Source organism: Rutidosis leptorrhynchoides, chromosome 10 (assembly GCF_046630445.1).
Source record: "Rutidosis leptorrhynchoides isolate AG116_Rl617_1_P2 chromosome 10, CSIRO_AGI_Rlap_v1, whole genome shotgun sequence".
In the NCBI taxonomy this organism is placed as follows: domain Eukaryota; kingdom Viridiplantae; phylum Streptophyta; class Magnoliopsida; order Asterales; family Asteraceae; genus Rutidosis; species Rutidosis leptorrhynchoides.
In genome coordinates this window covers 172,991,604-173,005,741 of record NC_092342.1, presented here as the reverse complement: position 1 = coordinate 173,005,741, position 14,138 = coordinate 172,991,604, and positions in this window count along the sequence as shown.

Genomic DNA, 14,138 nt, shown 5'->3' with positions numbered 1-14,138 from the left:
ACTTGCTCCGACACTACTTGCTCCGCCATTACTCGTTCCGACACCATTTGTTCCTTTCGTTCTATTAACCCCTGGTCCGTAGACCTCACACTTCGCCGCGCTATGACCATTTCTTTTACACTTGTTGCAAAATTTGGTGCAGAACCCCGAGTGATTCTTTTCACACCTTTGGCATAGCTGCTTCTGATTGTTGTTGTTGTTGCGGTTATTATTGTTGTTGGGATGATTGTTGTAGTTGCTGTTGCTGTTGTTGTTGTTGTTGGGCCGTTTGTTGTAGTTGCGATTGATGTTGCGATTGTTGGGATAATTGTTGCGATTATTGTTGTAATTGCTGTTGTTGTTGTATTGGTGATTCTTATCACCGTTTTCCTCCCACTTTCTTTTGACTTGCTTCACATTGGCCTCTTCAGCAGTCTGTTCTTTAATTCTTTCTTCAATTTGGTTCACGAGTTTGTGAGCCATTCTACATGCCTGTTGTATGGAGGCGGGCTCGTGTGAACTTATATCTTCTTGGATTCTTTCCGATAATCCTTTCAAAAACGCGTCGATCTTCTCTTCCTCATCTTCGAATGCTCCCGGACACAATAGGCACAATTCTGTGAATCGTCTTTCGTACGTGGTAATATCAAATCCTTGGGTTCGTAACCCTCTAAGTTCTGTCTTGAGCTTATTGACCTCGGTTCTGGGACGGTACTTCTCGTTCATCAAGTGCTTGAATGCTGACCACGGTAGTGCGTACGCATCGTCTTGTCCCACTTGCTCTAGATAGGTATTCCACCATGTTAACGCAGAACCTGTGAAGGTATGCGTAGCGTACTTTACTGTGTCCTCTTCAGTACACTTACTTATGGCAAACACCGATTCGACCTTCTCGGTCCACCGTTTCAATCCGATCGGTCCTTCGGTTCCATCAAATTCCAAAGGTTTGCAGGCAGTGAATTCTTTGTAGGTGCATCCTACACGATTTCCTGTACTGCTAGATCCAAGGTTATTGTTGGTATGTAGCGCAGCCTGTACTGCGGCTATGTTTGAAGCTAGAAAAGTACGGAATTCCTCTTCATTCATATTCACGGTGTGTCGAGTAGTCGGTGCCATTTCCTTCAAAATAGTCAAATGGAACAAGTTAATCATACAGAATATTAAGAGTAGTTAATAGTATTTCGTAGCATAATATGAACTCATTTATAAAAGCTTTTTCTTCATATTAGCGTTTTATAAGTTTAAATTCGGGTAGTACCTACCCGTTAAGTTCATACTTAGTAGCTAATATACAATTCAACTACTACAATTCTATATGAAAAACTGATTATAATAATATTTCGTGTTCAAACTTTTATACAATATTTTACAAACTTACAATACCGCTTATTTTACATAAAGCATGAAATATAGCACACAATAACTTTGATACAAGATAGTTGTGAAGATAATTCTAGCTAGTACACAAGTCGTTCAGCAAAGGCAATAAAGACACGTAATTCATACGTCCAGAAACAAGTCATGCATTCTGGTTTTACTAGGACTACTTCCCATCCTTGGTCTTGTGGAACATAACCGTTATGGCCGTTGATAAGACAGCGTGTTGTAACGTCGTCAAAGGGACGAGGGTTACATAATGTCCAACAGTCCCGTAACAATCTAAAGACCTCATTTCTTACCCCAATTACCGACTCCGTCACTTGTGGGAACGTTTTGTTTAATAGTTGTAGTCCGATGTTCTTGTTCTCACTTTGGTGAGAAGCGAACATTACTAATCCGTAAGCATAACATGCTTCTTTATGTTGCATGTTAGCCGCTTTTTCTAAATCACGAAGTCCAATATTCGGATATATTGAGTCAAAATAATTTCTTAACCCGTTGCGTAAAATAGCATTTGGGTTCCCCGCAATATATGCGTCAAAGTAAACACATCGTAACTTATGGGTTTCCCAATGTGATATCCCCCATCTTTCGAACGAAAGCCTTTTATAAACCAAGGCATTCTTGGAACGTTCTTCGAATGTCTTACAAACTGATCTCGCCTTAAATAGTTGTGCCGAAGAATTCTGACCGACTCTAGACAAGATTTCATCAATCATGTCTCCGGATAGGTCTCTTAAAATATTTGGTTGTCTATCCATTTTGTGTTTTTATACTGTAAAATAGACAAGAGTTAGATTCATAAAAAAAAAATACTTATTAATACAAGCAATTTTTACATATATCATAAAGCATAAGCACACTATATTACATATATTACACCACACGAATACAACTATCTTATTCCGACTCGCTTGTTTCTTCTTCTACGGTTTTGGTTCGTTTTGCCAAGTTTCTAGGGATATATGATGTTCCCCTAATACGAGCCGTCGTTATCCACATTGGTTTAGAAAAACCTGGTGGTTTAGAGGTTCCCGGGTCATTGTTACAACTTAAGGACTTCGGGGGTTGACGATACATATAAAGTTCATCGGGGTTGGAATTAGATTTCTCTATTTTTATTCCCTTTCCCTTATTATTTTCTTTTGCCTTTTTAAATTCAGTTGGGGTAATTTCTATAACATCATTGGAATTCTCGTCGGAATCCGATTCATCGGAGAATTGGTAATCCTCCCAATATTTTGCTTCCTTGGCGGAAACACCATTGACCATAATTAACCTTGGTCGGTTGGTTGAGGATTCTCTTTTACTTAACCATTTTATTATTTCCCCCACCGGTTCCGATTCTTCTTCCGGTTCCGATTCTTCTTCCGGTTCCGATTCTTCTTCCGGTTCTGACTCTTCTTCCGGTTCCTCTTCGGGAACTTGTGAATCAGTCCACGAATCATTCCAATTTACATTTGACTCTTCATTATTATTAGGTGAGTCAATGGGACTTGTTCTAGAGGTAGACATCTATTACATAATATCAAACACATTAAGAGAATAATATATCACATAATATTCATATGTTAAAAATATATAGTTTTCAACAAAAATGTTAAGCAATCATTTTTAAAGAAAACACGGTCGAAGTCCAGAATCACTAATGCATCCTAACAAACTCGATAAGACACACTAATGCAAATTTTCTGGTTCTCTAAGACCAACGCTCTGATACCAACTGAAATGTCCCGTTCTTATTGATTAAAAACGTTCCATATTAATTGATTTCGTTGCGAGGTTTTGACCTCTATATGAGACGTTTTTCAAAGACTGCATTCATTTTTAAAACAAACCATAACCTTTATTTCATAGATAAAGGTTTTAAAAAGCTTTACGTAGATTATCAAATAATGATAATCTAAAATATCCTGTTTACACACGACCATTACATAATGGTTTACAATACAAATATGTTACAACAAAATAAGTTTCTTGAATGCAGTTTTTACACAATATCATACAAGCATGGACTCCAAATCTCGTCCTTATTTAAGTATGCGACAGCGGAAGCTCTTAATAATCACCTGAGAATAAACATGCTTAAAACGTCAACAAAAATGTTGGTGAGTTATAGGTTTAACCTATATATATCAAATCATAATAATAGACCACAAGATTTCATATTTCAATACACATCCCATACATAGAGATAAAAATCATTCATATGGTGAACACCTGGTAACCGACATTAACAAGATGCATATATAAGAATATCCCCATCATTCCGGGACACCCTTCGGATATGATATAAATTTCGAAGTACTAAAGCATCCGGTTCTTTGGATGGGGTTTGTTAGGCCCAATAGATCTATCTTTAGGATTCGCGTCAATTAGGGTGTCTGTTCCCTAATTCTTAGATTACCAGATTTAATAAAAAGGGGCATATTCGATTTCGATAATTCAACCATAGAATGTAGTTTCACAAACTTGTGTCTATTTTGTAAATCATTTATAAAACCTGCATGTATTCTCATCCCAAAAATATTAGATTTTAAAAGTGGGACTATAACTCACTTTCACAGATTTTTACTTCGTCGGGAAGTAAGACTTGGCCACTGGTTGATTCACGAACCTATAACAATATATACATATATATCAAAGTATGTTTAAAATATATTTACAACACTTTTAATATATTTTGATGTTTTAAGTTTATTAAGTCAGCTGTCCTCGTTAGTAACCTACAAATAGTTGTCCACAGTTAGATGTACAGAAATAAATCGATAAATATTATCTTGAATCAATCCACGACCCAGTGTATACGTATCTCAGTATTGATCACAACTCAAACTATATATATTTTGGAATCAACCTCAACCCTGTATAGCTAACTCCAACATTCACATATAGAGTGTCTATGGTTGTTCCGAAATATATATAGATGTGTCGACATGATAGGTCGAAACATTGTATACGTGTCTATGGTATCTCAAGATTACATATATTTTACAATACAAGTTGATTAAGTTATGGTTGGAATAGATTTGTTACCAATTTTCACGTAGCTAAAATGAGAAAAATTATCCAATCTTGTTTTACCCATAACTTCTTCATTTTAAATCCGTTTTGAGTGAATCAAATTGCTATGGTTTCATATTGAACTCTATTTTATGAATCTAAACAGAAAAAGTATAGGTTTATAGTCGGAAAAATAAGTTACAAGTCGTTTTTGTAAAGGTAGTCATTTCAGTCGAAAGAACGACGTCTAGATGACCATTTTAGAAAACATACTTCCACTTTGAGTTTAACCATAATTTTTGGATATAGTTTCATGTTCATAATAAAAATCATTTTCTCAGAATAACAACTTTTAAATCAAAGTTTATCATAGTTTTTAATTAACTAACCCAAAACAGCCCGCGGTGTTACTACGACGGCGTAAATCCGGTTTTACGGTGTTTTTCGTGTTTCCAGGTTTTAAATCATTAAGTTAGCATATCATATAGATATAGAACATGTGTTTAGTTGATTTTAAAAGTCAAGTTAGAAGGATTAACTTTTGTTTGCGAACAAGTTTAGAATTAACTAAACTATGTTCTAGTGATTACAAGTTTAAACCTTCGAATAAGATAGCTTTATATGTATGAATCGAATGATGTTATGAACATCATTACTACCTTAAGTTCCTTGGATAAACCTACTGGAAAAGAGAAAAATGGATCTAGCTTCAATGGATCCTTGGATGGCTCGAAGTTCTTGAAGCAGAATCATGACACGAAAACAAGTTCAAGTAAGATCATCACTTGAAATAAGATTGTTATAGTTATAGAAATTGAACCAAAGTTTGAATATGATTATTACCTTGTATTAGAATGATAACCTACTGTAAGAAACAAAGATTTCTTGAGGTTGGATGATCACCTTACAAGATTGGAAGTGAGCTAGCAACTTGAAAGTATTCTTGATTTTATGTAACTAGAACTTGTAAAATATATGAAGAGCACTTAGAACTTGAAGATAGAACTTGAGAGAGATCAATTAGATGAAGAAAATTGAAGAATGAAAGTGTTTGTAGGTGTTTTTGGTCGTTGGTGTATGGATTAGATATAAAGGATATGTAATTTTGTTTTCATGTAAATAAGTCATGAATGATTACTCATATTTTTGTAATTTTATGAGATATTTCATGCTAGTTGCCAAATGATGGTTCCCACATGTGTTAGGTGACTCACATGGGCTGCTAAGAGCTGATCATTGGAGTGTATATACCAATAGTACATACATCTAAAAGCTGTGTATTGTATGAGTACAAATACGGGTGCATACGAGTAGAATTGTTGATGAAACTGAACGAGGATGTAATTGTAAGCATTTTTGTTAAGTAGAAGTATTTTGATAAGTGTATTGAAGTCTTTCAAAAGTGTATGAATACATATTAAAACACTACATGTATATACATTTTAACTGAGTCGTTAAGTCATCGTTAGTCGTTACATGTAAATGTTGTTTTGAAACCTTTAGGTTAATGATCTTGTTAAATGTTGTTAACCCAATGTTTATAATATCAAAATAGATTTTAAATTATTATATTATCATGATATTATCATGTATGAATATCTCTTAATATGATATATATACATTAAATGTCTTTACAACGATAATCGTTACATATATGTCTCGTTTAAAAATCATTAAGTTAGTAGTCTTGTTTTTACATATGTAGTGTAGTGACCCGAACTTTTCCATGTTTATATATATTAATTGAGATTGATATTTACATGATTAAATGTTTCCAACATGTTAAGCAATCAAACTTGTTAAGACTTGATTAATTGAAATATGTTTCATATAGACAATTGACCACCCAAGTTGACCGGTGATTCACGAACGTTAAAACTTGTAAAAACTATACGATGACATATATATGGTTATATATATAGTTAACATGTTTTTATTATAAGTATGTATCTCATTAGGTATTTTAACAATGAGTTATATACATAAAAATGAGACTATTAATTTAAGAAACTCGAAAACGATATATATAACGATTATCGTTATAACAACGTCTTACTAGGTACATATGAATCATATTAAGATATTGATACACTTGGTTAATTATGTTAAATGATAAGTAAATATATTATTAAGTGTATTAACAATGAAATACATATGTAAAAATAAGACTACTAACTTAATGATTTCGAAACGAGACATATATGTAACGATTATCGTTGTAACGACATTTAACTGTATATACATCATACTGAGATATATTATATATCATAATATCATGATAATATAACAATTTAATATCTCATTTGTTATAATAAACAATGGCTTAACAACATTCAACAAGATCGTTAACCTAAAGGTTTCAAAACAACATTTACATGTAACGACTAACGATGACTTAACGACTCAGTTAAAATGTATATACATGTAGTGTTTTAATATGTATTCATACACTTTTTAAAGACTTCAAGACACTTATCAAAATACTTCTACTTAACAAAAATGCTTACAATTACATCCTCGTTCAGTTTCATCAACAATTCTACTCGTATGCACCCGTATTCGTACTCGTACAATACACAGCTTTTAGATGTATGTACTATTGGTATATACACTCCAATGATCAACTCTTAGCAGCCCATGTGAGTCACCTAACACATGTGGGAACCATCATTTGGCAACTAGCATGAAATATCTCATAAAATTACAAAAATATGAGTAATCATTCATGACTTATTTACATGAAAACAAAATTACATATCCTTTATATCTAATCCATACACCAACGACCAAAAACACCTACAAACACTTTCATTCTTCAATTTTCTTCATCTAATTGATCTCTCTCAAGTTCTATCTTCAAGTTCTAAGTGTTCTTCATAAATTCCAAAAGTTCTAGTTTCATAAAATCAAGAATACTTTCAAGTTTGCTAGCTCACTTCCAATCTTGTAAGGTGATCATCCAACCTCAAGAAATCTTTGTTTCTTACAGTAGGTTATCATTCTAATACAAGGTAATAATCATATTCAAACTTTGGTTCAATTTCTATAACTATAACAATCTTATTTCAAGTGATGATCTTACTTGAACTTGTTTTCGTGTCATGATTCTGCTTCAAGAACTTCGAGCCATCCAAGGATCCATTGAAGCTAGATCCACTTTTCTATTTTCCAGTAGGTTTATCCAAGGAACTTAAGGTAGTAATGATGTTCATAACATCATTCGATTCATACATATAAAGCTATCTTATTCGAAGGTTTAAACTTGTAATCACTAGAACATAGTTTAGTTAATTCTAAACTTGTTCGCAAATAAAAGTTAATCCTTCTAACTTGACTTTTAAAATCAACTAAACACATGTTCTATATCTATATGATATGCTAACTTAATGATTTAAAACCTGGAAACACGAAAAACACCGTAAAACCGGACTTACGCCGTCGTAGTAACACCGCAGGCTGTTTTGGGTTAGTTAATTAAAAACTATGATAAACTTTGATTTAAAAGTTGTTATTCTGGGAAAATGATTTTTATTATGAACATGAAACTATATCCAAAAATTATGGTTAAACTCAAAGTGGAAGTATGTTTTCTAAAATGGTCATCTAGACGTCGTTCTTTCGACTGAAATGACTACCTTTACAAAAACGACTTGTAACTTATTTTTTCGACTAAAAACCTATACTTTTCTGTTTAGATTCATAAAATAGAGTTCAATATGAAACCATAGCAATTTGATTCACTCAAAACGGATTTAAAATGAAGAAGTTATGGGTAAAACAAGATTGGATAATTTTTCTCATTTTAGCTACGTGAAAATTGGTAACAAATCTATTCCAACCATAACTTAATCAACTTGTATTGTATATTATGTAATCTTGAGATACCATAGACACGTATACAATGTTTCGACCTATCATGTCGACACATCTATATATATTTCGGAACAACCATAGACACTCTATATGTGAATGTTGGAGTTAGCTATACAGGGTTGAGGTTGATTCCAAAATATATATAGTTTGAGTTGTGATCAATACTGAGATACGTATACACTGGGTCGTGGATTGATTCAAGATAATATTTATTGATTTATTTCTGTACATCTAACTGTGGACAACTAGTTGTAGGTTACTAACGAGGACAGCTGACTTAATAAACTTAAAACATCAAAATATATTAAAAGTGTTGTAAATATATTTTGAACATACTTTGATATATATGTATATATTGTTATAGGTTCGTGAATCAACCAGTGGCCAAGTCTTACTTCCCGACGAAGTAAAAATCTGTGAAAGTGAGTTATAGTCCCACTTTTAAAATCTAATATTTTTGGGATGAGAATACATGCAGGTTTTATAAATGATTTACAAAATAGACACAAGTACGTGAAACTACATTCTATGGTTGAATTATCGAAATCGAATATGCCCCTTTTTATTAAGTCTGGTAATCTATGAATTAGGGAACAGACACCCTAATTGACGCGAATCCTAAAGATAGATCTATTGGGCCTAACAAACCCCATCCAAAGTACTGGATGCTTTAGTACTTCGAAATTTATATCATATCCGAAGGGTGTCCCGGAATGATGGGGATATTCTTATATATGCATCTTGTTAATGTCGGTTACCAGGTGTTCACCATATGAATGATTTTTATCTCTATGTATGGGATGTGTATTGAAATATGAAATCTTGTGGTCTATTATTATGATTTGATATATATAGGTTAAACCTATAACTCACCAACATTTTTGTTGACGTTTTAAGCATGTTTATTCTCAGGTGATTATTAAGAGCTTCCGCTGTCACATACTTAAATAAGGACGAGATTTGGAGTCCATGCTTGTATGATATTGTGTAAAAACTGCATTCAAGAAACTTATTTTGTTGTAACATATTTGTATTGTAAACCATTATGTAATGGTCGTGTGTAAACAGGATATTTTAGATTATCATTATTTGATAATCTACGTAAAGCTTTTTAAAACCTTTATCTATGAAATAAAGGTTATGGTTTGTTTTAAAAATGAATGCAGTCTTTGAAAAACGTCTCATATAGAGGTCAAAACCTCGCAACGAAATCAATTAATATGGAACGTTTTTAGTCAATAAGAACGGGACATTTCAGTTGGTATCCGAGCGTTGGTCTTAGAGAACCAGAATTTTGCATTAGTGTGTCTTATCGAGTTTGTTAGGATGCATTAGTGAGTCTGGACTTCGACCGTGTTTACTTGAAAAATGATTGCTTAACAAATTTTGTTGGAAACTATATATTTTTAACATGTGAATATTATGTGATATATTAATCTCTTAACGCGTTTGATATTATGTGATAGATGTCTACCTCTAGAACAAGTCCCATTGACTCACCTAATAATAATGAAGAGTCAAATGTAAATTGGAATGATTTGTGGACTGATTCACAAGTTCCCGAAGAGGAACCGGAAGAAGAGTCGGAACTGGAAGAAGAATCGGAACCGGAAGAAGAATCGGAACCGGATGAAGAAATAGAACCGGTGGGGGAAATAATAAAACGGTTAAGTAAAAGAAAATCCTCAACCAACCGACCAAGGTTAATTATGGTCAATGGTGTTTCCGCCAAGGAAGCAAAATATTGGGAGGATTACCAATTCTCCGATGAATCGGATTCCGACGAGAATTCCGATGATGTTATAGAAATTACCCCAACTGAATTTAAAAAGGCAAAAGAAAATAATAAGGGAAAGGGTATAAAAATAGAGAAATCTAATTCCAACCCCGATGAACTTTATATGTATCGTCAACCCCCGAAGTCCTTAAGTTGTAACAATGACCCGGGAACCTCTAAACCACCAGGTTTTTCTAAACCAATGTGGATCACGACGGCTCGTATTAGGGGAACATCATATATCCCTAGAAACTTGGCAAAACGAACCAAAACCGAAGAAGAAGAAATGAGCGAGTCGGAATAAGATAGTTGTATTCGTGTGGTGTAATATATGTAATATAGTGTTCGTATGCTTTATGATATATGTAAAAATTGCTTGTATTAATAAGTATTTTTTTTATGAATCTAACTCTTGTCTATTTTACAGTTTAAAAACACAAAATGGATAGACAACCCAATATTTTAAGAGACCTACCCGGAGACATGATTGATGAAATCTTGTCTAGAGTCGGCCAGAATTCCTCGGCACAACTATTTAAGGCGAGATCAGTTTGTAAGACATTCGAAGAACGTTCCAAGAATGTCTTGGTTTATAAGAGACTTTCGTTTGAAAGATGGGGGATATCACATTGGGAAACCCATAAGTTACGATGTGTTTACTTTGACGCATATATTGCGGGGAACCCAAATGCTATTTTACGCAACGGGTTAAGAAATTATTTTGACTCAATATATCCGAATATTGGACTTCGTGATTTAGAAAAAGCGGCTAACATGCAACATAAAGAAGCATGTTATGCTTACGGATTAGTAATGTTCGCTTCTCACCAAAGTGAGAACAAGAACATCGGGCTACAACTATTAAACAAAACGTTTCCACAAGTGACGGAGTCGGTAATTGGGGTAAGAAATGAGGTTTTTAGATTATTACGGGACTGTTGGACATTACGTAACCCTCGTCCCTTTGACGACGCTACAACACGCTGTCTTATCAACGGCCATAACGGTTATGTTGCACAAGACCAAGGATGGGAAGTAGTCCTAGTAAAACCAGAATGCATGACTTGTTTCTGGACGTATGAATTACGTGTCTTTATTGCCTTTGCTGAACGACTTGTGTACTAGCTAGAATTATCTTCACAACTATCTTGTATCAAAGTTATTGTGTGCTATATTTCATGCTTTATGTAAAATAAGCGGTATTGTAAGTTTGTAAAATATTGTATAAAAGTTTGAACGCGAAATATTATTATAATCAGTTTTTCATATAGAATTGTAGTAGTTGAATTGTATATTAGCTACTAAGTATGAACTTAACGGGTAGGTACTACCCGAATTTAAACTTATAAAACGCTAATATGAAGAAAAAGCTTTTATAAATGAGTTCATATTATGCTACGAAATACTATTAACTACTCTTAATATTCTGTATGATTAACTTGTTCCATTTAACTATTTTGAAGGAAATGGCACCGACTACTCGACACACCGTGAATATGAATGAAGAGGAATTCCGTACTTTTCTAGCTTCAAACATAGCCGCAGTACAGGCTGCGCTACATACCAACAATAACCTTGGATCTAGCAGTACAGGAAATCGTGTAGGATGCACCTACAAAGAATTCACTGCCTGCAAACCTTTGGAATTTGATGGAACCGAAGGACCGATCGGATTGAAACGGTGGACCGAGAAGGTCGAATCGGTGTTTGCCATAAGTAAGTGTACTGAAGAGGACAAAGTAAAGTACGCTACGCATACCTTCACAGGTTCTGCGTTAACATGGTGGAATACCTATCTAGAGCAAGTGGGACAAGACGATGCGTACGCACTACCGTGGTCAGCATTCAAGCACTTGATGAACGAGAAGTACCGTCCCAGAACCGAGGTCAATAAGCTCAAGACAGAACTTAGAGGGTTACGAACCCAAGGATTTGATATTACCACGTACGAAAGACGATTCACAGAATTGTGCCTATTGTGTCCGGGAGCATTCGAAGATGAGGAAGAGAAGATCGACGCGTTTGTGAAAGGATTACCGGAAAGAATCCAAGAAGATATAAGTTCACACGAGCCCGCCTCCATACAACAGGCATGTAGAATGGCTCACAAACTCGTGAACCAAATTGAAGAAAGAATTAAAGAACAGACTGCTGAAGAGGCCAATGTGAAGCAAGTCAAAAGAAAGTGGGAGGAAAACGGTGATAAGAATCACCAATACAACAACAACAGCAATTACAACAATAATCGCAACAATTATCCCAACAATCGCAACATCAATCGCAACTACAACAAACGGCCCAACAACAACAACAACAACAACAACAGCAACTACAACAATCATCCCAACAACAATAATAACCGCAACAACAACAACAATCAGAAGCAGCTATGCCAAAGGTGTGAAAAGAATCACTCGGGGTTCTGCACCAAATTTTGCAACAAGTGTAAAAGAAATGGTCATAGCGCGGCGAAGTGTGAGGTCTACGGACCAGGGGTTAATAGAACGAAAGGAACAAATGGTGTCGGAACGAGTAATGGCGGAGCAAGTAGTGTCGGAGCAAGTTATGCCAATGTAGTTTGTTATAAATGTGGAAAACCGGGCCACATTATTAGAAATTGCCCGAACCAGGAGAACACGAATGGACAAGGCCGTGGAAGAGTTTTCAATATTAATGCGGTAGAGGCACAGGAAGACCCGGAGCTTGTTACGGGTACGTTTCTTATTGACAATAAATCTGCTTACGTTTTATTTGATTCGGGTGCGGATAGAAGCTATATGAGTAGAGATTTTTGTGCTAAATTAAGTTGTCCATTGACGCCTTTGGATAGTAAATTTTTACTCGAATTAGCAAATGGTAAATTAATTTCAGCAGATAATATATGTCGGAATCGAGAAATTAAACTGGTTAGCGAAACATTTAAGATTGATTTGATACCAGTAGAGTTAGGGAGTTTTGATGTGATAATCGGTATGGACTGGTTGAAAGAAGTGAAAGCAGAGATCGTTTGTTACAAAAATGCAATTCGCATTATACGAGAAAAAGGAAAACCCTTAATGGTGTACGGAGAAAAGGGCAACACGAAGCTACATCTTATTAGTAATTTGAAGGCACAAAAACTAATAAGAAAAGGTTGCTATGCTGTTCTAGCACACGTCGAGAAAGTACAAACTGAAGAAAAGAGCATCAATGATGTTCCCGTCGCAAAAGAATTTCCAGATGTATTTCCGAAAGAATTACCGGGATTACCCCCACATCGATCCGTTGAATTTCAAATAGATCTTGTACCAGGAGCTGCACCAATAGCTCGTGCTCCTTACAGACTCGCACCCAGCGAGATGAAAGAACTACAAAGCCAATTATAAGAACTTTTAGAGCGTGGTTTCATTCGACCAAGCACATCACCGTGGGGAGCTCCTGTTTTGTTTGTCAAGAAGAAAGATGGTACATTCAGGTTGTGTATCGACTACCGAGAGTTGAACAAACTTACCATCAAGAACCGCTACCCACTACCGAGAATCGATGACTTATTTGATCAACTACAAGGCTCGTCTGTTTATTCAAAGATTGACTTACGTTCCGGGTATCATCAAATGCGGGTGAAAGAAGATGATATTCCAAAGACTGCTTTCCGAACACGTTACGGTCATTACGAGTTTATGGTCATGCCGTTTGGTTTAACTAATGCACCAGCTGTGTTCATGGACCTTATGAACCGAGTGTGTGGACCATACCTTGACAAGTTTGTCATTGTTTTCATTGATGACATACTTATTTACTCAAAGAATGACCAAGAACACGGTGAACATTTGAGAAAGGTGTTAGAAGTATTGAGGAAGGAAGAATTGTACGCTAAGTTTTCAAAGTGTGCATTTTGGTTGGAAGAAGTTCAATTCCTCGGTCACATAGTGAACAAAGAAGGTATTAAGGTGGATCCGGCAAAGATAGAAACTGTTGAAAAGTGGGAAACCCCGAAAACTCCGAAACACATACGCCAGTTTTTAGGACTAGCTGGTTACTACAGAAGGTTCATCCAAGACTTTTCCAGAATAGCAAAACCCTTGACTGCATTAACGCATAAAGGGAAGAAATTTGAATGGAATGATGAACAAGAGAAAGCGTTTCA